The sequence below is a fragment of the Acanthochromis polyacanthus genome, chromosome 6, assembly GCF_021347895.1.
Source record: "Acanthochromis polyacanthus isolate Apoly-LR-REF ecotype Palm Island chromosome 6, KAUST_Apoly_ChrSc, whole genome shotgun sequence".
In the NCBI taxonomy this organism is placed as follows: domain Eukaryota; kingdom Metazoa; phylum Chordata; class Actinopteri; family Pomacentridae; genus Acanthochromis; species Acanthochromis polyacanthus.
The window spans coordinates 23214962-23241627 of NC_067118.1; the positions used below are offsets into that span (position 1 = coordinate 23214962).

At 41.9% G+C, this 26666-nt stretch overlaps 1 pseudogene; it reads left to right on the top strand.

The window, feature by feature from the left end:
• Positions 1 to 26666, top strand: part of LOC110952971 (IQ motif and SEC7 domain-containing protein 2-like) — a 204704-nt pseudogene that overhangs the window by 7956 nt on the left and 170082 nt on the right.

The following is a 26666-nucleotide window of genomic DNA, read 5'->3' on the forward strand; positions in this document are numbered from 1 at the left end:
AAACGCAGTACCATTGAAATGACAGGGTGGAGACGGCGGAGACGGTTCAAATATTCGGATCCGTTCGTCTGGTTTGCGCGACGCAGCGGCGGCGGAGACTGCCCGAATATTCGGATCTGTTCGTCTGGTCTCCCGGGTACACATTTTGCCTTCGTTTAGTCTTTAATTAAACTGAAAAATTCCCAAACACCGGTCTTCAGCATCTTGTCTTGTGTTTATGCAACGAAGTGAAGCGTGGCTTCAGAGTCGGCAGCCACCCGGCCATTCGGGTGGTGTTTACAAACACGAATGGAGGAGCCGAGATGAGCCGAAGAACACGGCGGAATGAGCGCAGGGAAGAGACGAGTTCCGAATATTTTCGTCTGGGGGGAGGAGGGGGTGATCACATAGACATATGTGTATATGTTATAGACATATGTGTATATGTTTATGTGATCACACGACGAGATGAGCCGATATGCGCCGATGTGGGCCGAAGGCGGAGGGAAGACAGTAACGCTGCATACTCTTTCCGCCCGGTGATGTTCGAAGGCGGGGGGGGGGCGAATATTCGGATACCAAAATTAATATCCGGATAGTGCCGTAGTGAACGAATATTCGGATTTTCGGGATATTCAGGTCCAGCCCTAGTAGAAACTGCTTTTTGTAAAGCTTTTACTAAAAAAAATGCAAGTTTAAAAATTGATCTAAAGTTGTAGCGAATAAAAGTATGAAAGTTAGATTTTTATAGAAATGGATTGACCACAGTATGTTTAACAGTAGATGGAAAATGTCTTTTGGTAAGGAGCTGTGAATAACAAAAAACATGAGCTATTTGGTCTCTCAATCTCCCATCAGCCTCTCCACAGGCAACTAATCATCAAAGATGCTCTGATAAAGCCTCTGTACGCTACCAAATGGTAAAAAGTTGTATTTATATCACGCTTTTATCCAAAGCGCTTTAAAGGATACGTCACATTCACGCACTGATGGCAGAAGCTGCCATGCAAGGCGCTAACCACGACCCACCAGGAGCAATTAGGGGTTCGGTGTCTTGCTCCTCGACGTGAGCTCGACGGGCCGAGGATCAAACCGGCAACCTTCCAGTTACAAGACGGCCACACTACTCACTGAGCGATGCCGCCCCGCTACCAGTAGTAGCAAACCGTCGGACAGACACACTTAGAGACTAGCTGGGTCTAGCAGCTGAACAGCCAGATGTGCATCGCCTCGGAGTCAGTTGGCATCATTAACAGGGTGCCAAATAGTCTAGTAGCAGCTTCTGTTTGCAATGTACTATAGGATTTCCTGAGAACTATCACATTTTATTGCTTTGAAGAAAACCTGACAAATTCCGGAGTTCTTATGAGTGTCTATCTTTCAAAGTGGATTTGTTGACGTTTGGGAAGGATTTCAGAGTTGTAGAGTTGACAATGTCCCCAGGGAGTGTAAGTCACGCTGAATCCTAAAGCACTTGTATCATGTCTGCATGTTTAGATCTGAATGACTCAGAAGGAGTACAAATTGTGATGCAGATTGAAGCTTATGCCTCACGTTGCTCCCTCCGAATCCCCCTTCGATTGTCCCAAGAGCATTTGGGGAGGCGCAATTCTCAAGTATGATGACTGCTGGCAGTGAAGTGTCCATGCAAAGAACAAATCAAAAGCTACTCGGTCTGCGAAAATCAGACGAAACACTTGCTCACCGCCTCTTTCCTGCCTGGCTTCATATACGCTATGTTTGGAACTGACAACTCTGGCATGAAGCAACAATCTGCAGAGAGAGAGGGCAAGAGACCCTGAGAGGGACAGCTGGAGAGAGAGAGGCAGAGAGGAATGGTGGTCAGTTAGTGAGTCATGAATAATTGAATGTGCTTAATGGGAGGAGATATAAAAGCTGAAACTGTTTGACTGCTTTGCAATAGAGTCCAGAAGGCATGAGTGTGTGTCAGTGTGTGACTGTTTGTGTGTGTGTGTGTACATGTGGTACGATGGCTGAAACTTCTTCTAAAGCATCAACTTTGCACATTACTGACTCCTAATGGCAGCTGGTGATAAATGTGTAAATCTTTTGCAGTGTGAAGAACTTCATTACTCTCAAGTCATGTTAGGTGAAAGGAGAATAGCATGTAATTTTACAATTTGACTTTTTTTCAGTAGTTTATCGGGTGACATATTATCTGTCTGTTTGAAATGCATGTTAACTTAAAACATATCGCTGAAGTGACAGCAGGACCAAGAAACTTTTTGGGGTTCCGAGGGTTTACTGTTGTCCTTTTGTTAAATGGCTAGCAAGTGAGACACCATGGTATTAGTTAGCGTGAAGCCGACTCTGACTACGTCAGTGAAACACTTAGACTTAGCAGTTTACTTTAGATTTGCATAGTTTAAAGTTGTAAAAATGTGAGGGTGTTCACAGGTAGTCTTTTTCTCCTACCACCCAAAAGAATGGATTAATCCTTGAAGGCGACTGATGTATTACTTTTCCCCTTATAAAAGTAACACCAGCAGTTTTCCAACCAATTACAATTCTATTGGATGAGAGCAACCAACCAAATCAACCGGTCAATCTGGACTCTACTATCCAAGATATTTGCTTCTTCAACTCTTAAAATGACTTTTTTGTACTGTGTTGACCTTGTAATTCCACCTACTAAGCTCGTATTGATCTCTAACTGGCTGACACGGGCATCAGCACAACATCATACTAAATCTAGGTTGTGTTTGGTGATTCAAAGGTCTGGAAGCAGGCTACAGTGTCACACAATCAGTCAACGATTCACTGACTTCACTGTTGACAGTTTCTTCACGAGATATCTATCGAAACTTTGAAGCTTTAAGGGATCTTTTCAAAATATCTTTAGATGTTTAGCATTGCATTGAGTGGAGTTGGTCGAGATTTGCGGAAGATCTGCCAAAGACTGGAGGAAAAAAAGGTGGACGAAGACAGACGAGGGAAAGTGACAGAGTGTAGGAGGAGAGGCTGATGATGTGTGATGATTTTTCTTGTCTCTGATGGCGGAGACAGAGCATGTCATTGGTATTTATGGGCCGAGAGACCTCACACTCATTACAACTGCAGACAGAGAGAGAGAGATAAGAGAAAGACAACAACAGATGGAAGATGAGCAAAAAGAGGATTAGTAAGAGAGCAAGGAAAAGGCGACGATAAAGACACAACAAAAAACAGGAGGTGAAGATGAAAGTAAGAACAGAGAAAGACACATGAAAGAAGGAAAAGAAACAGGTGTTTGTTCCTGAAACAACACAGTGACAGTATCATGGGTGATGGTTCTGTTGACTCTGCTTCTCATTTACTCTTCATTTTCCGAAAAGTTTCAGTCTGCTTTTAAACAGTGTAACAATACTGGAACAGCTCTTTTAAGAGTTTTTACTAAACTTCACTTAACTGCTGAATGAGAAATGTTGCTATTCTTAATGAAAGACTAAGACTCTTAATAAAGACTGAGATAGTTGTGTTTGGTCAATGGGACCATTTGGATGATTTAAAGGTGCTCTTTGCCATTTGGCTTCAATTGATCTTTTGTGAAAAACCTTGAGTGATCCTTAAACAGCTACTAAAGCTAATGTCTCTTTAAAATTTGATACACAGTTGAACTCAGTGGTCAAAACCAACTATTTCAGTTAAGACTTTTGCCTTTGTGATGGCCGATCTCTTTCTTAAATACTTTGAAAAATGAATTGATGCCTTTGTAGACACGTGGTTAGACTTTTATATTTCTTCATGTTAGCATAAAGCAGATCATCTCCGTATATAAAGCGGGTACAACAAAACAAAAAACAACAATGAAGCTGCTCATTTTCTAACAGCAAAAAGAAAGTGTGATCACTTCACTTGACCTTCCTTCATTAACAGTTGGTTCGTCATGATTGATTTTATGATTTTCTTGTTTTTTAGATTTTAAATGGTTTAGCGCCACCTTATTCAGCTGAACTCCCGTATCATCATTCCTTGTTAGGGCACTGAGGAACCAGATGTTCCAAGATCTAGGCGCAAAATTTGAGGTGACGGAGCCTTTGCAGCAGCTGCTAAAAATCTGTGGAACAGTATTCATACCAGAAATGATCAGATTTTCAAATGCTGCTGCTCAAGACCCCCCTCTTCCTGTTGACATTTGATTCAAATCAAGCTTGACTCTTAGACTTCATCTTTTCTTATGTTGTAACTTTTATTCCAATATTTTAATGGTGGTTTTGTTTTCTTTTGTTTCTGTCACTTGTCATTTTAATTGCACAGCACTTTGGTTCAACTCTTGTTCTGTTGTTGTCTTTAAATGTGGTTTAGAAAGAAATATGACTGACTTTTCTCTTCTTTTTCATGTGACAGGATCTGGAAGTGCTATCCAATGGGATAATAATGATGGTAAATCCCAGATGCCTCGCTGTACCCAGGAAGGAGATCTGACATGACATTTAACCTTTGCACATCCCCTTCTGTGACAGACCGACCGCAGGATGGTGGGTTGAGTCCTGCTCACTATCCTATGGACCAGGAAGAGGTGATGCTTTCTTCTTCCATGTTTGTCAGAAGATGATTTTTGACGGAGGTCTTCATTTTGTGGAGATTTGAGTTGCCTTGATTTCTTCAAGCATGGACATCTTGATGATCGAGAGGATCTGAGCTGAGGCAATTTTCTTTTCCAGACTGTTTGATTTGGAAAATTACCACAAGGCATCTGACCCAAGGAATATATTATGAGGCTCTTTGGGGAAACCAGTGATTAATCTACTTGTTGCAACACTGGTTGCCAAGACTTGCATTGGATGTTGAGTAAAAAAATATCACTTGCATCGTGTGTGCTGGACAGTCAGCAGTGATAATGTGCAATATCTTTGACACGGAGGGACAAATAAATCCTCTTTCAGCTATGCTCTCCACACTTGCTGCTTGGAAACCAGTGTTCTGATTTGCTGCATGGAGTGCAGGGAGTGGATACAACAGATTCACTGACAGATAGGAAGATAAACACACGGTTCTGACTGTTGAGGGAGACGAAGAGAACGTTTGGCTCTGAGATATTTGTTCTGTTTTTAACTGTCATGGGTCCGAAGCCCAACAGGATCCCCTGAGTGAACCAGGGAATGGTCAACGACTCAATAAAACCATCTGATTGGAGCACGCAAGGACGAGGTCCATCTTGATCTTTGAATCAGAACTCAAAGAAGAAGAACTCCTCCCCCCCACTTTCCTCTGGTGGGGGGGAGGGTGAAGGGTACTTTTGTTTTTAAGGTGTAGAACTTTGGGCTGTGGGGTGTAGTTTTTAGGCAGTAGGTTTTAGGTTGTAGACGTAGTAAGGAAGCTCTGCTCTCAGATACTAGTAATCAGTTCTCTATTGTGTTCAGGCTTCTCCTCAGTGTTTAGTTCGGTCAGCTAGTTTTAGCCATTGGCCTGCTGGCTCCATTCTAGTGCAGAAATTAGCATTTAGCCTCAGTGCTAGCTGGCAGCGTCCTACCTGGATCTGACCAACTGTGACAGCCAACAGTGTTTAGGTCCTTAAGTTAAACTTTAGCATTAGTGAACCATCACTGATCATTTAGCCTGAGGTCCACTGGCTATTAGTCTGTGTGTTCACTCTCAGAACAGCTAGCCATGGAAGCTAATCAAGGCCCAGGCCAGGGCAGTCCAGAAAGCCCTAACCGGGCTGTGGAGTACCTTCTTGAACTCAACAACATCATCGAGAGCCAGCAGAAGCTTCTGGAAACCCAGCGGCGCAGAATCGAGGAGCTGGAGGTCCAACTTGACCGGCTTAGCCAAGAGAATAAGGACCTGCGTTTGGACCGACAGCCTCCTCCTCCACCTGCTCCTCCTCCCGAGCCTCCTCTCCCTCCTCCTCCTCCGCCACCTCCACCGGCTCAGACAACGTCCATTTCTACCAAGAATCACCATCACCACAACAGCCAAGCTCCTCCCCAGCCTCCCTCCTCCATCCCTCTCTACCACAGCCACCACCACCAGCACCACCACTCCTCAACCCACCACTCCTACAACAGCACCACTACAACTGCTATTCCGGTTCCTGCTCCGTCCTCAATCCCGACCTCCATCTCTATCCCGACCCAAATCCCGGCTCCAGTCTCTTCCTCCTCATCCCCGGCTCCACCTCCCCCTCCTCCGATCCCACCCAGGGATCAGCCACGGGCCCACAGCCGGCTGACCCGAATGCCCTCCACCAGCACCGGCACCAACACTAACTTTGTGGAGAAAGAGAAGGAGAGGCTAGAGCGCCTGCACAGAGCCAACGCTGCCAACAACCACCATGCCCACACCCTCCACCACCACAAATCGTAAGTGTATTTTTACTACAACCAAAGCCTGAGGTAGCATGAGAGGAAGGCAAACCAGACCTTATTTAGAGACAAACTTTGCTGGTAAATCGGTAAAACTAGCTGGTCAGTCTAGAGCTGTAGTTTTCATTATTAGAAAAAATAATGACACTGAAAATTCTTCATTTATTTGAAAGAGGTTTTAAAAGGTATTTCTCAGTTTGACCATTAAATGCTTCTTTTGAGATCAAGAGTTGTCATAGTTGTAAACCTGATTCTGACAATGATAAAACTGCAGTGGAACACTGTAGCGTTAGTATACAGCATCCTCTCACTAACCTTGCCTTGCAGCTTCTCACCACATCGTCTAGTTTGCCAAATCTCGTGCTAATCTTTGACTTTGTTCGCTACTAACTTTGCAGCTTCTTTCACACAGGGTTTTGTGCAAGCCTAGAAATATGTGCCATCTTGCTAAATTTGACCTGGAAACATCTTGTTGCTAGCACAAAATTGCGACCGACACATGTTTGAGTTGTTTTGCTGAACATGACTTATTGTAAAGGACTCAAACAAATGTTTCTTCCTCTGAACAAGAGCATGCAGCTCATGCCCCTGTGCTCTGGTGGGTGTACAGGACTGATAAATATTCATCCTTTTATCAGCTAATAGGGCTACAGAGTGGAAGGTTGTAGTGGGAATTTATAAATTGTAAGAGAGCAGGAATGCGTGAGACTCCAGAGACAGATGAACTACAGCATCTCAAACACTGATAATTGGTGGAGCAACAACTCAACGTGTTATGTAACAGATATTTTTTGCTAAGCCATAGAAGTGGTTGTTCTCTATGAGCCTATAAAGAAAACACTCTGTGCTTTCCCTAAGTTGTTTGCTGTACTAATCACCATGGTAACCACTTACCAGGTAGCTCAGTATCTTCCTCTTTCGTTTTGTGCTCTTATTTTGATGTAATTTTGCTGTTCTGAATACACTTTTAGTGAGAACTGTACTGTGTTTGCTGGCTGGAATTGGCTTTGTTGCCTGGCAACACTATCTTAGGAGCATCCTATTAGGAAGTGCTAAGAATGACGGATCCTCGCTGCCGTCTGTGGTAGTCGTCTATGTACACGCGCCGCTATAGGCAACAGGATGCAGGGTTGCGGTTGTCCCATGCCTCTACCAGGGAGCTCCTTTGTAGCTGGTAACACTGAACCGCTGTCTGCGGGAAGCGCTGGTCATGGCGATCTCTGTTGCTATGCAACTGTGGAAAACCTGTTTGAAGGACAGCACTCTCGCTAACAGTTGAAATGGTTTTAACCTCGCTCGGAGCTTTGCTAAGCTCGCAGCACTGTTGGGAACACAGAGCGTTGCCTTCTTTCCACTGCAAATACAGAGTGCAGAAGAGGAAAGGCTCCTGATGGACCTGCAGAAATGAAGGCAGGGGAAACGCAGTGATGACTCATGGAGACAGATTTAACAGTACTATTGCTTTGTCTTATAAGCTCTCATATGTGCAGCCAAAAAGTAAAGTAGATTGTGCACAGAGGTACATAGAGTGTGACTCAGACTCTTAGATCTGGGTTCACCTGAGGCATCTTGAGCCATCAAAAAAATCTCCTAAGCTCTGAGTCATGGGACGTTCAGGTACAGCTGATATCATGAGAAAAAGCTGACCTCAAGCTTACAAATGATGTAACAGGCTCAGAACAATGATGAAGTCTGACAGCAGTGAAGATAAGGCTGATTCGTTATGAAATCTCACAGTACAATCGGCTGCTTGCTGCCTCTTCAACTGACTGAGTGTGAGCCAATAAATCCCACACTGCACTGGGGCAGATTATGGCATGAGGCATGACAGCATGTTGCAGAGCTGCCTACACTGGTCTCGGAGTTATTTTGTATAGGACATGATGCAGCAAAATGCAAAACACCCTCACACAGATTTATCTTGCAGCAAATCAGGCCGAAGTAGGAAAATACATGGCCCACACAAGGAAGTACTGTAAATACTGCAGGACATAACAAAGTAGCTCCAACTGACGGGACTGAGAATCGGATGCAGAAACTTTCATAGTGTAATGGTTGATTGTCAAACTGCTGTCTCCTATTGTGGTCCTACTAAGCTACAAGTACACTTCCACATGCAGATTGCAAACAGAAACACGTGGATCTAAAGAATTTACCAAGATTGTATTTTCTCCAGGCAATATGTGACCGCTTTCAGCAGTCACATCTTGCTTGCAGCTCCTGTATCTTGCTTGCAGTTATAGCAACTTGCTTGCTGCTACAGCAACAGACTCTTGTGTCGCAGTTCATATGCAGCTGATGAAACTAATCTGTTGAAAAATTGATATTTGGAAGCACCTTTGTATGTTAATGTACATAGAAGAAGCCTATAAAACTTACAACATCGTCACTGGCCACACAGTGGCACTGTCGAGGGTTTTTTGGCTATGTAGAGGATTTCATAATGGCTTAGCTGTTTGCCAAGCTTTATGTCTGAAGCCTTTACAGTTTTTAGCATATTTGTGATTTTTATGCAGTCTTTATTTGAAACAGAATACCTCATTAGTTCTAACAGCCACAAGCTGTTAACAAGCTAATGCTACAAAGTCCCATTTGGGATTTTAAAAGCAGAACCATGTACAGTATGTAGCCATTAATATGTGTCAATAGTAATGATTTGATTGGCCTTTTTGTTGATTTACAATTGCGCCCCTTAGTGGCCAAAGCTGCAAGAACCTTAGCATTGCTGTTTGTAGTATCAGTCGAGTGTAGAGCCAAATTTCCATTTGGGTGAAGCATTCAAGAATTGCAACACTTTGCATTTATTTGACCACACCAATGAATGTTTGTTAGTGAATCATGGAACGATACATAATATCTCAAATGGCAGTACAGACAATGGTCATCATTGTCCAGTCGTGGTTGTACAATTTATTTATGATGGAAGTGGGCATGGCCTCTTCAACAATTGTATTGACAAGAAGCTTTCTTCTGACACTCATGGCTGCCAAGACATTGACCAAAACATCAGTCAAAGTTTAACTCATTTTTCATCACTTGGTGGTGTTATTGCTGCCATTTTTTAGTGTAGCAATGGAATTGGAGGTCCACCAAGTTTGAGCATTGTAGAGTTTATACTTCTTGAGACATCTACCATTTTTTAGCCAACCTGGCAAGTTACCGTAGGCCACAGTCAAAGTAGTAGTAGTAAAGTAATATTAGCTAATTAGCTTGAAAGCAAAAACAGCCACACTACCACAACACACCAAGTATCAGCTACACATGGAGAAGCCTGAAGTACTTGAAGTGGAGTAAACAGAATTAAAAATGTACAACACTGGTGTGTTCCTTGAACATTTTTATGAAAGATTAAAGAGGAGGATACAGTGAACTCAACAGCATGTAGCCCTCGTGTTCAGCAGCATTCAACAGTGGGACATTTTGCCCTGAAGCTATATATAAGCAACATTTTTGCCCACTATTACGCCTCTAAACCCAGAGCAGTTTCTGAAAAGTTGAATTTCTTCACTTGTATATTTCACAAAGGCTGAAATATCATATGATCATCATGTACAACACTTTTCCAAGTACCCAAAACTGGAAAAACATGTTGTTTCCCCACGTTAAAGATATTTTACTACTTCCATTTTTACAGCCTCCTCTTCACAGCACTCTGCATATCAGCTATCTTCAAACAACTTGCTTCTCTGTATTCCATTTTTGAGCCTCATGCATGTATTTTATTAATCCGGTATGTTTTATTTTGCTCTCAATCTCTTTCAGTTTGTTTCCAGGCTTGTCTTCTCTGTGCTCTGTGTAAACACATCCTGCTGTTCATCTGAAAACTCAGAATTTTATTTTCATTTTTACTGGAAATCTATGTCACTTGCACATATCAATTTTCTCCTTAATTATTAATAATCAGTACTGGCGCTGAAACAACCACATCAGTCAACCCCTTACCCATGCTGTGCAATATACATAGTCATTACTGGCAGAAACAGTAAATTCAAATAAAGGACCACATTCTTTACTGGTGCTCATGTGTGATTTTTTTTTTCTAGATGTCAGTAGTATTAGTTACCAGAGCAAATTATTTTTACCACACGTGACTGTGAAAAGGCTATAACCATCATCAGCCATCAGTGCTGCCGTTACATCGCATTGATCCACTAGGAAAAGAATGATGGAGGACAGTTATGGTAATGAACAGAGAGAGTGATGTTATTTCTGCAGTGTGGGTGTGGAGGAGTCACAGGAGTCAGATCTGTAGGATTCAGATGGATGAAGAGAAGAGAGACAGAGAGCGAGAGAGAGAAATTAAAAGAGGATGCATCATTCGGCTGTGCAGATCCCTTTCTTCTTTTGAAATGTTTCTATCTGACCCCATCTCCTCCTATTATTAACCCCGGAAATATATCTGGATACATTATCTAGATAACGCCATGTGATTATGGGGGCTGCTGCATATAATGCCTGCTATTCATAAGAGTTCTAATCATCTCCATCCTGCCCGCATTGTGATCAGATCTCACTATGCAAATGAGGTAGGAGGAGCTGCAGACTTGTCAACAAACAAATGGTGCAGCTCAGGTCAGCGGGGAGAAGGATGCGGAAAAACTTTTAAGGAGCCTGTAAGGTGCTGCGTTTCATTATCTTGATGCTACTTAAACCTTTTGTTTGCAGCTTTTGTTTCTCTGTTCTGGCAGCAAGAGTAATCACACAAACACTGATGACGCGTGTTTGTGACATGTGCCTTGCAGACTTAAACTTTCAGACATATGTCTGTGTAGCTTCTCAGTCATCCAGCTCATGTTAATCCAAAATGAACCAGTATATGGCAAATGAACCTTATACAGGGGGGTATATACATCGTTCTATGGAGTTTCGTCGTTATGTGAAACTAGTTGGCGAGTGGAGCGGACGAATACGTCGGCACGTGGCGCTGTAAGACGACTTTGTTTTCATTCACCAGTCATACACCACCTTGGATTGTGTTACATTGGCTAACTTTTTGCCCTCCCAGGTGTAAATCAGACTCTTCTGATGGCAAAGAAAATGGTGATGGTAAAAGGAGCCAATGAAGAGAAGTTAATACACCAGAAACATGATCTCTTGGTTCCTGTTAGAGCATTTTGTAGCAGCTGGAGGTTTTTAAGAGTGGGACATCCTGATAATAAGTCATTATAATAGTCCAGCCAAGAAGTAGTGGTAGTTAGAGTTATGTGTGTGTTGAAAGATACATCCTGATCGAAAATAACTCCAAGCTAGGTTCAAGTTAGGGCTGGGCGATATGGCCAAAAAATAAAATCTCGATTTTTTTTTTATTTTTTTTTAGTCATCTTGGACGATTACAATTTTAATCGATTTTTGTTGTTTCTTTGCGGTCTGTTTGCTATGGCTAGTGCTAGCCATGCCACACTCCCGTAGCTGCGAGCACTCTTCCCATTCTTTAGGATGCCTCTGCCGGAGGTGCTGAAAGAGGTTAGTTGTGCTGCTACTCTTCGTTTTCACAGTACTTTTGCAAACCTTGCACATGACTGTAGTTTGCTCTGTGTCAGTCTTGTCAAAGCCGAACCACTTCCATATAATCGATGTAACATGAGGCCCTTTTCTCGCGACCAACTCTTCATCTGCTGTTCTGTCCGCCATGACGGGGGTGGGGGTGTGAGTGTTTTGGCGGAAGGAGATGAGAGGCGGAAGCAAACACCAGTGCACAAGTCGTGAAAGGCAGAAGAAAAATCTGTATTGTTATATATTTAAGCTTGCCTCTATTTTACGATTTGGCAAATTTTCAAATCAGCAGGTTTTAAAAAGGCGAATTAATTGAATTAATTCGATTTATCGCCCAGCCCTAGTTCAAGTACAGTAAAATTATTAAAATCAATCCCAAACATGCATTTCAGCATTCAGGCTGTTCATAGGTGGTAACAAGCTTTGTTGTAAAGCCCCAGCAGGGCACTGTCTGAAATGTATAGTGTACATGGTAGGATGTGGTGTGGCTCCACAAGGTCTAAAAGATGGGAAAATCCTGAACCAGAGCTCATGTGTTAAAGAAAAGCATCTTGAGTCAGCCAAGGCTTCGGTCATGAGCCATGTGACTTGGGGGTGAAAATAAACGTCTCCTAATCGACCCTGTCAGCCTTTCTATTTACATTGCAGCGTAGGATTTAACAGCATCAATTACAACATTATCTCAAAATGCACCAAATAAGAAAAAGCAGCTACTGGACGTAGAAATAGAATAATGGAAAGTTGTTATGTTAGTTTGTATGGTGAATTTATGTTGTTGATGGTGATATTAAAGAGTAGAAGACTGCTACTCAACAAGGACATCAAGAGTCCACAAAAATAGAGATTATTGTCCCCATTGTGTAACCAAACGGGTTGTCCTGTTTTAGTTTAACCAATCTGCATCCAGAACCACTCAGTAGTTTCTCTTTTTTCCTACTGAAAAACTGCCCTGACAAAGGTTCTACAGGGACAGAAGGTCTGGATAGGCTTAAAAAGTAAAATAACACAGTTTAAATGATTAAATATGCTGGGAATATTATCTTTTTAGGCTTATTTAGACTTCATTTAGGCTAAGAAGGCTGGTGGGAGGAGTGCACACAATGCATTGTGGTCCATTTAGTTCATCTGCAGATAACGTGCAGATTTTTTTCTTTCCTGCGACCAGTTGATTGGATAAAGAGCAGGTAGAATTTTAGTACATTAAGATTTTCTTTGCTTTTCCAATTAGAATTCAGGATGAGAACATATCAACCAACCATTCAACCAGTCCACCTGGACGCTGCACCTGTACGAAAAACACCCGTCTGTTTTCCAGCTGTTTCAATATGCATCAGAGCCATACACATGAGGCAGTGTTATGTTAGTGTGGTGTATGAATTACACCTGGGTATGATCTCTGCTTCCTCTTGTGGTTAGGGCATTAGAATGGCACGTTGACACCTACATTCATGTGTTTTTTTTTTAATTTCCACATGTTAACATAACATGACTCCTCCTCCCCCTTTTCTCGCTTCTCTCTCTGACCCTGTTTTTGTAAACAGCTGCTGACATCTCGTCCTCCGTGTGCTGATGACGATAGCAGCAGTGTAAATGAGCTCGGTCAGCAACGCTGCTGCACCAGATGTGAGTGTGTGTGTGGTTTCACCCCATCAGTTCAGTGTCCTGGAAACCGAGTCCTGCCAAGTGATGGAGGCTTAGCCAGAGTCCTGTGAGTGTTTGAATCATGAGCAAAATTCCATGACACATTTTTCTGACAGCAAAAAAACCCCCAAAAAACATAGCTTGGGTTGTTTCAGGTGATTTTGCGGCGTGTCCTGTGTGTATGTGTCTGTGTGTGTCGGGGGGAGCTAAAAGTCTCGACTCAGTTATTTATCAGAGGTGGATTAAAACACCTAATCAGCACTGACTGTTGCCTGATAGTCCTGAGCTAAACATGTTCCCACCAACATGCTGCACCAATTAAACGGTGCGAGTCAGGCAAAGATGAAGACACAGGCTTTTTTTAATGGGGTCAGTCCATGCTGCCCTCCAGGTATATGTATGTTCTTAGAAAGTTGCAGATGAGTTGCAGCTTCTGCTTTTCAGACTTTCTGATCAGCAGATGCAAACTATAAATCTCACTGTTGAAAAAGTTTTGTATCTTTCTGCCTCTGAAAGGATCAGTTTGTAATTGGAGCTTCTTTCTACCTTCACTCTCCCTCTCATCTCTCTGTCTCTCACCTTCTTCCCTTCAGATGAATCTCACCCCCAGCTGGAAGATTAAATGTGTCTGGATCAATATGTTAGGCCTTATCGAGGCCATAGATCAGCTTGTTTATTGATCACTCATTGATTGGTTTTAATCCAAGGCTGCTATTTCTGAGGTCTGCGTCAGCAGCGTGACTCACCATGTAACGCATGAAGGAAACTTTCATGACGAACGTGGCAGCGGGGCTCCAGGCATCCATGTTGGACTTAATCTCCCAGCAATATGGCGTTTATCAGAGATCAAATTCATGATAAATAATGAATAAAATGGGTTGTAGTTACAGCAAAGGACTGAATAGGAGGACAAAATCATTTCTACAAATTGTGTAGAATATGTGGTGGAATAATGACCAGTATTTTGCATGCAGAAAAGCTTTAGCTTAACTGTAATTTTAAAACTAACTTCATTACTGTGGTTCACACCACAGGAATTTTGGAGTCTTTTACCCTTGTTTCACCTCCTGAAAGTGGGAGGACAAATCTGGTCTGGGATCTTGTTCTGAACCAATGTTGACCCTTGATTATTTAGTAAAGTTAGAAGGGCTGCCATGATAACATCAAATATCATGTTGATCTTTGTAACTTAAAATATGTGCATTAAGATTATCATGCTAGCACCTGAAGCAGCAGATACTGTGGCTTAACAGTCTTGCCCTTGAGGGTACAGATGTTAATACTGACCGTTAACATTTTACCTTCAGTGATGAATAGACGAACCATGTTGATCATTTCTCCTCAACTGTTGTCTCATCCAGACTTGTTTAGCTTCACGCTTGTGTTTTTTTTTTTTTCCATCACAAAGTATTATTAGAGTCACAGCAATTTGTTATACCACTGTCTCAATTTTGCTTCCATCTGCTTCCCCATGAGATCACATGAGGTGACGCTTTGCTGTCTCTGGCATGATGATCTTAATATCCTGTACTGTATGATGCACCGTTATTTTCAAACTTTCCGTGTGTGCACATCTGAGGTTTGAGAGAAAAAAAATTCTCTGTATGTGCAACCTGATTTCAAAGTCTGTTAGATTTCAAAATTCTTGTAGACTGAGCACAGGGTAACAGGTTACTCAGAAAAGGCCAAAGGAGCTACAAAGGTGTCAGACTGAGTGTACATATATTTTATACATTATCTTCATCTTGAAGTCAGGGTAGGCAGTATATTTGTGTCATCATTGTGTTACATTCCCTGATAACTTTTTAATCATGTTGTAATTCAAGTGATTTGAGATTAACTTTTGCAACTCCTCCTGATTCTAGGCTGAAGGGCTTCAAGTGAGAGTGGAAAAAACAATTAAGTCCACAGCAACAAAAGTGTGTGGTGGCACAGTAGGTTCGAGGCACGTATTTCTCTCTGGAGGTCAGTGTTTGAGTCCTAGATGAAGGCAACCTTCTGCACTCCAACCTGAAGGAAAATTTGAAGGGTATATCCTCTTTACAAAACTCACAAAATGACACATTTTTATCAGAGCCAGAAATTAGTTTTCATCTGGAACATGTTGTTCAAATGGGAAACTAAACCAAATCTGGGCTTAAAATTGTGATATTTCATCTCTTAGTGAATTTGCTTTACCTGGATTTAAAAAAATAAATCGGTGCCCCTCACCATCATTACACCATTTTTGATGAACCAAAAGTGGTGAAGCCCTGCAGGGTGTGTTTACACAGAGCATGTCTCCTATCAGTGAATTGTAAATGCAGGACTTTAAATTGCAGTGAAAAATGAGCTCACAATGAGTTCAGTACTCCATCAAAGCTACTCCGTCATATCATTTCCAATGGCTGAAATCTTGAAAAAATTAGTGGCAGAAATCACGACACCATAGAATGTGGCAATTTAATATAGACGTACCCACAGACAAAATGGCCTTGCACTGAGCTCAGGCGTATGTCATGCATGTGTTCCATATGTATAGGTACCAAATCACATGACCTAAATATGTAGCAGGCGGCAGGACTAGATGGGACTCAAACACCCCCAGTTTAATCAATTGTTCCTTCTGTCATTTAAGTCCGATAAGTCCACAACGGTTGATTTGTAGTAGGATCGCAATCATGTCATCATCAGCAGGCAGCTGACGTAGTGTTCACTTGTTGTCATAGTTACGGTGACGCCTTGCCGCTATCTCGCAATGATACAGAAATCATTAACAAATCTGTGGATCCAGACTTTAAGCCCCATCACTGTTAAAATCTAATCAATTGGTCCTTGTGTCATTTCTGACTTTCCCTGAAAATTTCATCCAAGTCTGTCCATTTTTGAGTAATGTTGCTAACAGACAGACAGACAGCCAAACCAACACCGATTGTCACATAACTCCTCCGCGTTCCTTGGTGGACTTAAAATGTGACAAAAGCAAAAAAAAAAAGTGCAAAGAAACTGATTTCAGAGGAGTTCAAAGGTTTAAATTCATGGATTATATTTGTAAATTTCTCCTGCTTGTCAAGGTTTTGTTTAATGATCCATCAGACAATCCAGTCTGAAATCTGAACAAAAGTCTAAGCTAAAAGATTTTATGTTTACTAAGATATATGACGGCAAGAAGTAGCAAATCTATCATTTGAGAAGCTGTAGTTTGCCATACTTTATTTAATTATAAAAAAGTCTCTTTTTTGTTCAAACTCATGGAAACCCCTCCAAATAACTCTCATGTTAGCAATGTAAAAAAAAATGTGTGTGTATGTAATTGCAGAGGTTTAGTTTGCATTTTTGCTTATTATTGCTGCTCCAGCTAGTATTGTCAATGTTAGCATGTTACCATACTGATTGAAGCATTTAGCTCAGATACTGAAGTCTCACAGATCTCATAGCATGACTGTGTATGCATGTTGTTCCTTAAAAGCAGTGTGTAAAGTGATATAGATTGTTGGTTCATGAAAGAGGTACAGTAAAGCAAGATGTTCTGAGGAACAGCTAGCAACACGGAATTAAATCAAATGCTAACCACCATCTACAGCTGTGCAAACTTGGTCGGCTTTATTGTCTGCAGTTTAAATTGGACATCTTTTATAAAACATTCCCTCAGCTTGTCAAAGTCAATCGTTTTAAATCCTCTCAAACCTTCACATCATCTTTTTATAGTTAAAAATAACTTTTAATCGCGTTATATCATTTCTTAAATCATTTCCAGTCCAGTTTAAATTTAGCAAGTCACAATATATCTATCTTAATAACACTTGTCCCCTCTGGCTCGCCGTAGTCACCCTGCAACTCACAAAATCTACTTAGAAAGGCTGTGTCTGTGTGTGTGTGTGTATGTGTGTGTGTGACAGCAGTTAGATGGTATCATTCTTGTTGATTGATGGTGTAATCATTCAACAGCTGACCTGGATGTTGAGACACACAAACAGCGTCATGTTTCTGCCTCCCCCTCTGTTTCTCCCCCTCTGTCAGTCCGTCTGTCTGTTATATATTCGCAACATGGAAATGAGACACAGAGTTGGCTGGAGGTGGTGGTGACGGTGGGATGGAGGGGGGTCCAGGAGGAGGGATAAATGCTACGTTGTCATAGCAACAGCTCCTGAGGAGGAGGTGGAAGGAGAGAGTGCTGGTGGAGACACACTCAACTCCTCTGCAGCTTTTCCATCACGCATTTACATTTTCAGCTGAGTTGCTCGGATCCAGAGTGACGTCACAGCGAGCGAGTAGCAAACACATCAGCAAACCAGGACGCCAACAGATTCCATTGAAGTCTGCTAGCCAGTAGGAAAACGACAGATTCAAAAGTAAGATCTTTCTTCTCATCCATTTTCTTCCACTTGATCAGAGTCTGGTCTTTGTGGCAACAAGCTAAGTAGGGCATTCCAGACATTCCTCTTCTCAGCAGCATTTTCCAGTTCCTTCTCGGGGATCCTGAGGCGTTCAAGGCCAGATAAAATATGTAATCCCCTTTGGCCAGTTCTGAGTCTACTGTCCTAATCAGATCCTCGAATCACCTCAGCTGGCTTCTTTTGACATGAAAAGGCAGCGACTCTTCTCAGATGTCCCGTCTTTACGCCTAAGCTCAGGCATCTCAAAGATGAAACTCTTTCAGCCGCTTGTATCCATCATCTAATTTTTGAGTCCCTACCCAGAGCACAAGGCCCGAGGTGAAAGTTGGAGCATATACTGACCGGTGGCGTTCCACAGCCCAAGTACCAGTCCATGATGCCAGGGATCAGCATGCCTCAGCGCCCACCATTTCTTTATCCATATAATTGGCGAGCCACCTAGGTCAAGACTGGACACCAGAGCTCCTCTCCCAGGGTAGGCTCTTGAAACAGACCCTGATTTAGCTATTCTTGGCCAGATGCTGCAATTGCTCTCAATCATAGGACAGTTTGTCTTGGAAGTCCCTGTGAGAGACTGGTGTCTCTTAGAGTGCCTATATAATGAGAGTGGCGACATGACGGGTCCAAAAGATTTTGGTCACGTGATCTATAGAAGGCATTTTGTTTCCAATTCATGAACGCCGGTTATGCCTGTTAACGTTGTTTACGACGCAGAGAGTAATTCTAGGTCTTTTTTGGCTTCATAAATACCTGAAAAATGACGGGCTGTTGTGCCTTTGGGTGCACAAATCGATTGGAGAAGGGATTACACATGTTTAGATTTCCCAGGAGTAGTGAAAGAATGAAACTGTGGGAAAATAAAGTCCGGAGAGTGGGATGGAAACCGACTTCATCATGATTTTTGTGCCAGGTTAGTCCCATGTATGTACTTTCATGTTATGATATATGGGTGAATGACAGATAGAAATGTTTGATGTGATTTTAAAAGCAGTTGTGGTTATTTTGACTTTGACCATTTTCATGCATGGAAATGCATGAAATACGGGCCGCTGAAGTTTAACGAGGTAACCCGTTAAACTTCAGCGGCCCATCTGAGCTTTGACAACAGCCTCCCTGTTCATTCACACGATTTCCAATTCAGCTGACAGTTTTCGGTTTCCTATTTTCTGTTTTCCGTCCAACCTGCAGTCACTTATCAGCCTCATATGACCCGAACACGCTCCGTGTTGTTCACCTGTTTCTGGGCTGTTAGCCGCCGTTAGCATGAGGATGCTGTTAGCCATATGCTTACAGCTGCAGCACCGTACAGGCGGACGGGAAAACATATTTTACTAAATTGACCGAAGCTGCAAGCTCGATGATAGAAACATTATACACCCATGGAAAGCTTAGATTCTCATGAATCCGCCGGTATAAACCACTTTCAGATGTGATTACCACAGCGGGTAATATAAACACATTTGTCCAACAAACAGCAAATAACATAAACAGCACAACTCACCTTTGAAGGCTCAAAACTAGTCACAGATGAAAATATTCCACAAAACGGCCATATTCCAACCTTGGACATCCAGACAAAACAAGCCAGTAAATTATTTTGTCCAAAACATGTCTTGAAATCAGTAAACAATCCATAGTTTTCATGAATGTGCACCTCGCGCTGCGCGTCCCATATTGAGTGAATGGAAACAAAATGGCGTCAAATCCCCAGTTGTCGCCACTCTCATTATACAGGCACTCTCGTGTCTCCCCCCACCACCACCCCCCCCCCCCCTCCAAAAAAAAAAGCTCCAGAATTACAGGAATACACAAACCCCTATGCCCCAAAAATACAATTAGAAAGCAACAAATGTGCATGGTACACGAAGGGAAATGATATGCCAGGCTATCAGCAGCCTACTCCAACCCCACATTCCCGTGCAAATCCACAAGTCTTGTTTCAATTTTTGATTTTGAAGTTGCCTCAAAAATATAAAAGCAAACAGGCTGTTTGATCCGTACATTTGATCTGCAGTAGTTTTCTCAGAACCAGAATGAAATAAAATTCCAAAAATACCCACACAATGGATGAAATGTTCAGATATTAGTCTGCAGATAGGAGTCTTTTATGAAGTATAAACATGTCTTCTCGTAGTACGCTATCCAAAAAGATTTGTTTTAACTTTGCTAAGCTTACTTAGCTCGTGAAATTTTAGAATTTACTGTCTCACGCTGATGCACTTCCATATAATCTCTTGTTTTATGTTGTAGTTGTTGTTCTGAGTTACATTTTGTTTACCTGTCCAGGGACAACAGGTGTGATTTAACTGCTAGCTAAGGTCTGTAGTTTTAAAGCATGAAACATTTTGTAGAATTCAGTATGAATTTTGGAGATGATAGGAAAATTCCATGTTGGACTAAGATTAACACCTTCTGTTCTTAACCAGCTCCATATATATTCACATGACTAAAATATTTTAATATGTGCTCCTTTGTAAACGTTTTGTTGCATAAAAGCACATTAATCGGCGTGTGAAGTCCTGTTGTAAAAGCAGATTTTTGGCAGCAGATCTCACAGGACACAGATGGCACTGAGAATATTCTGGCAGCCAGCTGATGTAAAGATGTGAGTTTTATTTCACAGTGCGTCTGTCCAGCTCTATAATGAACAGCAGACTTAAAGGCAGTGATGCAGACGTTGATACTGAGCCAAATGCAAAACAAATGTTGGAGCTTACCTGTGAATCAGCATGATTCTATCAGGCATCTTTTATTCTCATGTGTACAGTTGATAAAGCTGTGTATGGCTCGAGGAAATAATCAGACAAAAGTGAGCTAAATGCGTAAAATGGTAGGTATGTTCCTAACAGCCAGTTTCCCTCTTGTTTTAATGAAAATCTTAACTTAGACTAGTGAACTTGTCTAAATCAGTAAACCAGTGAAGTTGTCTAAATTAGCAAGCCAGTAAACAAGTTTAAATTAGTGTTCTTATGTTTTCACAACTGTGTATTATGACCAAACTGCCAATCATATCCATGTCCAAACAATTCTTCTGTCGGCTGAATTGTAATAGTTTCATTTTATTTTTTAGTTTTCTTTTCCTCCAATAAACACATAGTTTTCATTGACAAGATAATAGAGGTGGTAAGCTTGAAGTGGTGGGGTAGATGGAGGGCCTGTGCAGCTCACAGCAGTCACAGCAGAGACCAGACATGATTATAATCAACAACTGATCATCGGAGCATTGTCCTTGTAGACTTTGGCTCCTCTTGTTTCTGTGAGCTCTGATCAGAAGCTGTTGCCACCACAGACTGTTTGTCATTGTGGCCTCTTGCTAGCCTATTCCCCGTAGTGCTCTGTGCTTTCCAATAAAAAGTTGCCTATAGTCAGAGTGACCATCCTCTCAGTATTAAACACAGTTGAGCTACAGTGTTCCATCTCAATAGAGAGGAACAGATTTTAGTTGGTTATTTACTAGAGCTGGACCTGAATATCTGAATATTCGGTTTATTTTGAGGGATCAGTATTTGACTCATCCCTTTGTCCCTCCATCACCCCAACCCCCACCGACTGTCGGATGTTACGATCCGATCCGAATATTTGGATGTCGTCATTAATCGGGGCCAAATATCCGAAGCCAGAATTTGCTGTTCATGCCAGCCCTATTATTTCCAGCAATTAATTGAATAACATTTGATTGTTAGCATGTCTGTAGTCGATATCAACTACAAGATAAGCACTCAAAGAATGCAGTACTCCACCAAGGCTGTTCATTCTCCTATATGGCATTGTCAGAAATGCATTTTATTTTAGAAATGCGGCATTTGTTTATTACATATTGATGATCAAAAATCATGGCACTATAGAATGTGGCTAATATAGATGTACCTACAAACAAAATGACCTTACGCTGAGCACAGGCGTGAGTTATTCATGTGTACGTTATGTATGGATTCTGAATCGCATGACCGAAATATGTAACGGGCAGCAGAAATTGATGGGACTCGGAAACACCCTCAAAATTTAATCAGTTGTTCCTTGTATCATGTCCAACAGATAAGTCCCGATAAATCTGCAGTGATCAATTTTAGTAGGATCACAATCGTGATCGTCATCATTCAGCTGAGGTAGTGTTCACTTGTAGTCATAGTTACAGTGACGCCGTGCCTCTGTCTCACAATGATACGGAAATCTTTAACAAATCCATGGATCCAGACTGTAAGCCGCATCACTGCCAAAATCTAAAGACTTGGTAATTGTGTCATTTCTGACCTTTCCTGAAAATTTCATCCAAATCCATTTTTTGAGTAATGTTGCGAACAGACAAATCAATGCCAATTGTCACTTAATTCTGTCTCTAATTATTGACAATTTATAGTGAACAATTTTTTATGACAATCAGGAAATAGTTGATTTAGTTTGAAAATACGACAATGAGTAGCTCATACACATACATACATTTAGACACATAAATTTAATAAACGAAGAAAAAGGAAAAAACGCACTTTAATGCTCATTTACTAAAGAAACCATGGAAAACGCAACGAGTGTATTAGTGTTATTTTGTATAAATTATGAGCATATGGTTGTTTCCAGAGGCCTTCTTCAGTAAACATGGGCCATTTTAGGTTTTGTGACAGTGCTTGATGCTTTACGTCTCAAATCAGCAATAGCATAACAAAACATGACGGCTTTTCCTGCTGTATTCATCCCCTCTCTGGTCTGGATGCGACATCCAAGAGATCTTGAAATAAAACAAATGAGGTACAGTATCCCCACCTGCTGGAAATGAGGCCACGCAGTGTGTAAGCATATTGAGGCCAGCAGTGCAGTATCTCGTGTGTCGTTGGTAGAAAATGTCTGCTGCTGCTGTGCGTCTCGGTCTGATGACATCGGCGGTAATCCATCCACACTACTGCAAAACCCGAGAGGACAGTCGCAGTGCATGCTGGGAAAGAAGCTGCCAGCGGTCTCGCACAGCGTGGAAGGAGAAAAATGTCTTGAGCTGTTCAGTGTCATTGAGATTATCCAACACACTGCAGAAATGAGTGTGTTTAACAGAACTCCATTTCCCTCAGCCTGACTCCTCTGCCTCATTTGTTTCCAAGGATGCTGGTTGAGAGTGGGCCCCAACTTGTTGCTTTCAGCTTTGGTTGTCGTTGACATGTGCAGGCCGACAGACAGAGCAGGAGTGATGTGGGAGTGAGAATCGCACCCCAACCTGTCGATCAGTTGCAGTGCATTCTGGTCTGTTTTCTGCTCTGCCTCCTCACCCGTTTATAATTACTGAACATCAGTCGTAAGGAAAAGGCACCATAACCAGATTGTTTCTGCTGGCATTTCAAATTTGATTTTCTAGTGTGAAAAATGGAAATATCAGAAAATATGTCAGTTTCTAATAGTCACAAACAGTTTTATTGTTGAAGGTTCTCTATGTGACGTTCAAAAAACTAGTCTTTATTGAGTCTAGTTGCCAATAAGTTCATTAGCATCCAGTTGCTTATGAGCTGTAAACAGGCGGGAGTATCTTGGGCATGTACCAAAACTTCACATACATAAAACTGATGTGATTGACTGGCATCGTGCTGACAGATACAACAATGGAGGGAACTGAGATGGTTGCTGCATTATATCGTTCCTTGTTGTGTTTGCCTATATGGCCTGTTTGTTGATGCTAATCTTAGAGTGGAGACGAGCACTTAATGAACATGTCGAGTGGGCTGAAAAAATGGAGCTTACTGATGTTGTCTTCTAAGCGTTGAGCCTCACCCAGTAGTTTTTCAGTGATGCTGAGACAAACGTACTATGGACCTGGCACTTACAGAGATTCTACAGGGAGAGATCTTGCAGTCGAAACAGACACGAGGGTTTGGTCCGTCCTAAAATGCCCCACAACTTTTTGCAGTGGGAACCTATTATATGTTTCACTTCGCCGTGTTGTGTGCACAAGTTCTTTGTTGTTATACGAGGAAAGAATTCTGACAGGCTCGTCTCTTTTTGTCATTCACATTGATACACAGCAGGCAATACAAGAATCAATTGTCAGTCCTCGCTATCATTGTCTTGTTTTTTTTCCCATTTATTAAAGACAACCAAATAATTGACAATAAAAAAGACAATAAATTTGTCATGTTGTCCGGTAGACCACAGCCACACAGTTTAAAGCAACATCCATCCGTAAAAGTGGTCGAGGTGGACCGGACTCTCTCTCACTGTTTCTTTGACCCTTCAGGTCACAATAATGAAAGAGGAGCAGTATTGTGTTGTGTATAGGCGATGTAGACATTAAAAAGTGAGTGATCTATGTATCACCAGATGAACAATGAGACAGGATTGGTTGTGTTATCTGAGTGTTTGTCTGAACGTTCATGCATTTTCTGAATATTCAGAGGTTGCATATTCAGTCTTTAACAGTTGGTTTTAATGCAAGATGGGTTACCTGTAAACATGAAGAAGCCTTGCAGTCGGTGAACCCTGTGGAGATTACTGGTAGAGAGCAGGGTCCCAGGGCCGTTGCAACAAGCCATCTGTCAAAATGGATTGTGATGTTAATGGACAGAATCTCAAGGTGCACCTGGACTAAGAAAGGTGTCAAGATTTGGGAATCTCAGAACCTCTGCTTTTTTGAGATGATGTGGTTCTGTTGGCTTCATCATCACATGTCAAACCATGAGGAGACCCCAGAGTAGACCCAGAACTCGCTGAAAGAATTTCATATCTCATTTTGGTTGGGGATGTTGTGGGGACACCCAAGAAGAACTGGAAAATATAGCTGGGAAGAGAAGTGTCTTGAATGTGTTGCTTTTTAAGACATTTAAACCTGGAAAATGTCCGCATTTTAACAATCTTTAGATCATCTGTAACAGTCTCTCAGTGGCAGGGTGTTTCCTACATCAATTAGCGCTTAATGTGTCTTACACAAACATAGTTCCCTGACTCATAGCTATTTATTTTTCATCCCTGTGATTTACGTGAAACTGTACACCAACAACAAGGCATTGACGTTATCGTGCTTAGAAACTGGCCGTCAAGTGAGACATGTCTTGCAGGTGAACAGAGGTGGTGTGAATTGTGTGCGCTGCTGTAAAAAATGGGAGAAATTCTGATGATTTCTGGACTCATTAATTATTGAATTAAGCCTGCAAGGTGTTTTAAAGATGATACATTTCCCTGACAGGATAAGAATTGGGATGAGAATCAGTTTCATTTCTCAGGGATGGCAGGTGCACGCACACACCTGCTTAATTGGCACATTATATGACACTTAATTCTGAACTGGCTGAGGCCAAGGACTCCTGTACAGGTATGGGCTGCTGACAACAAAACACTACTATTTCCTCAGATGTCATGTCTGCAGGAAAACCGCCACTAATCAATAAGCTACTACAACTTACGTTTAGCTTTAAGTCAACTAATGTTTGAGTTGAAATTACACTCAGTATTAAGTTGAGGCGATTACCAATATTATGTCAAACCAACCCATTAAATAATGTTGGCAACCTAAAAGGTTTACCCAAATCAGTAAAGGAGAAATTTTGTCTTGCATTTTATTAAGTAGTTGGAATAGATCCCTAAAACAATTTTATCAGAGTGTATAATGCAGGTATAAATAGGTTCTTGGTGTACTCGATTATTAATACAGGTGTCCTAATTCTGTTCTTATTGCACGATTCAAGTTGATTTTTGCCGTACATCATAACTCACACTCTCCTGTGCGTTGGCAAATGTACCACAATCCAACAACTGGCGAATGAAAACAAAGCCGTCTTCCTCTTATAACGCTGTGTGATGACGTATTTGTCTGCTCCGCTCGCCAACTAGTTCCACGACACTAGTTCCGACGTATCAGTGAAACACCGTAGATAGAGGACGTTGTAAACCGAGGACCCCCTGTACTTTATATCTAGATTTGATTGCTTGCTACAAGGGGTAACTGGGGCCGGCTGTTTAATATAATTTGGGTGAAGTGACCCTTTAATGCACAGTAGGAACCCTGGGGAAGGGCAGAGTTGGCAGGAGTTGATGGTGAAAGTGAGCTACCGTATCTGCTATCTGTTCAGAGTGTAATAGAAGCAGTTGCAGCTTGATGGTGTGTGTGTGTGTGTGTGTGTGTGTGTGTGTGTGTGTGTGTGTGTGTGTGTGTGTGTGTGTGTGTGTGTGTGTGTGTGTGTGTGTGTGTGTGTGTGTGTGTGTGTGTGTGTGTGTGTGTGTGTGTGTGTGTGTGTGTGTGTGTGTGTGTGTGGCTGCAGCAACACTGAGTGCCGCAGGCTTGTTGAATGAAGCTGCACTGTACTTAAATATCAGCTGCCTGCCCTGTGTGTGTGTGTTAGCATTTGGTCATCTGTTTGCCATCGTGTGTGTGTGTGTGTGTCCTGCAGGGGAAAGTAGGCTAGCTGATATGAATAGAGAGGTGATGAATTACCTCTCAGAGCCGAGCCGCAGGACAACACCCTGGGGTGCGACTGTGTGTGTGTTTGTATGCAGGGCCGGCTGCTAGCACAGGCAGCGTAGACAAAAGTTAGGAGATGAGGATACTGTAGAGGTACACAACAACAAAGACAGAGACAGAGAGGAAGAACAATTTGTGGAGACTTGCTTTTTTTATTGTAGGACACAACGGCCTACAATAAAGCAGCCATTTGACACTGGATATTTGCTGTTGGGGGGTGTCTCGTGCGTACAATTGCAGAAAGTTGTCTGTGAAGTTTACTACAGTATAGGAACACTTATAGCTCACTGGGTTATAGAGAGTTGAAGCTGCTGTGCTTATTTTAGTTAGTCCTTTGAGCTCCATAACTTTCTAGCCATTTTTAAAGACAAAATTAGAATATTTATCTAAACAAGAAAATGTCAAAACATATAGAATCATGGGGCTACACAGTGGCGTGGT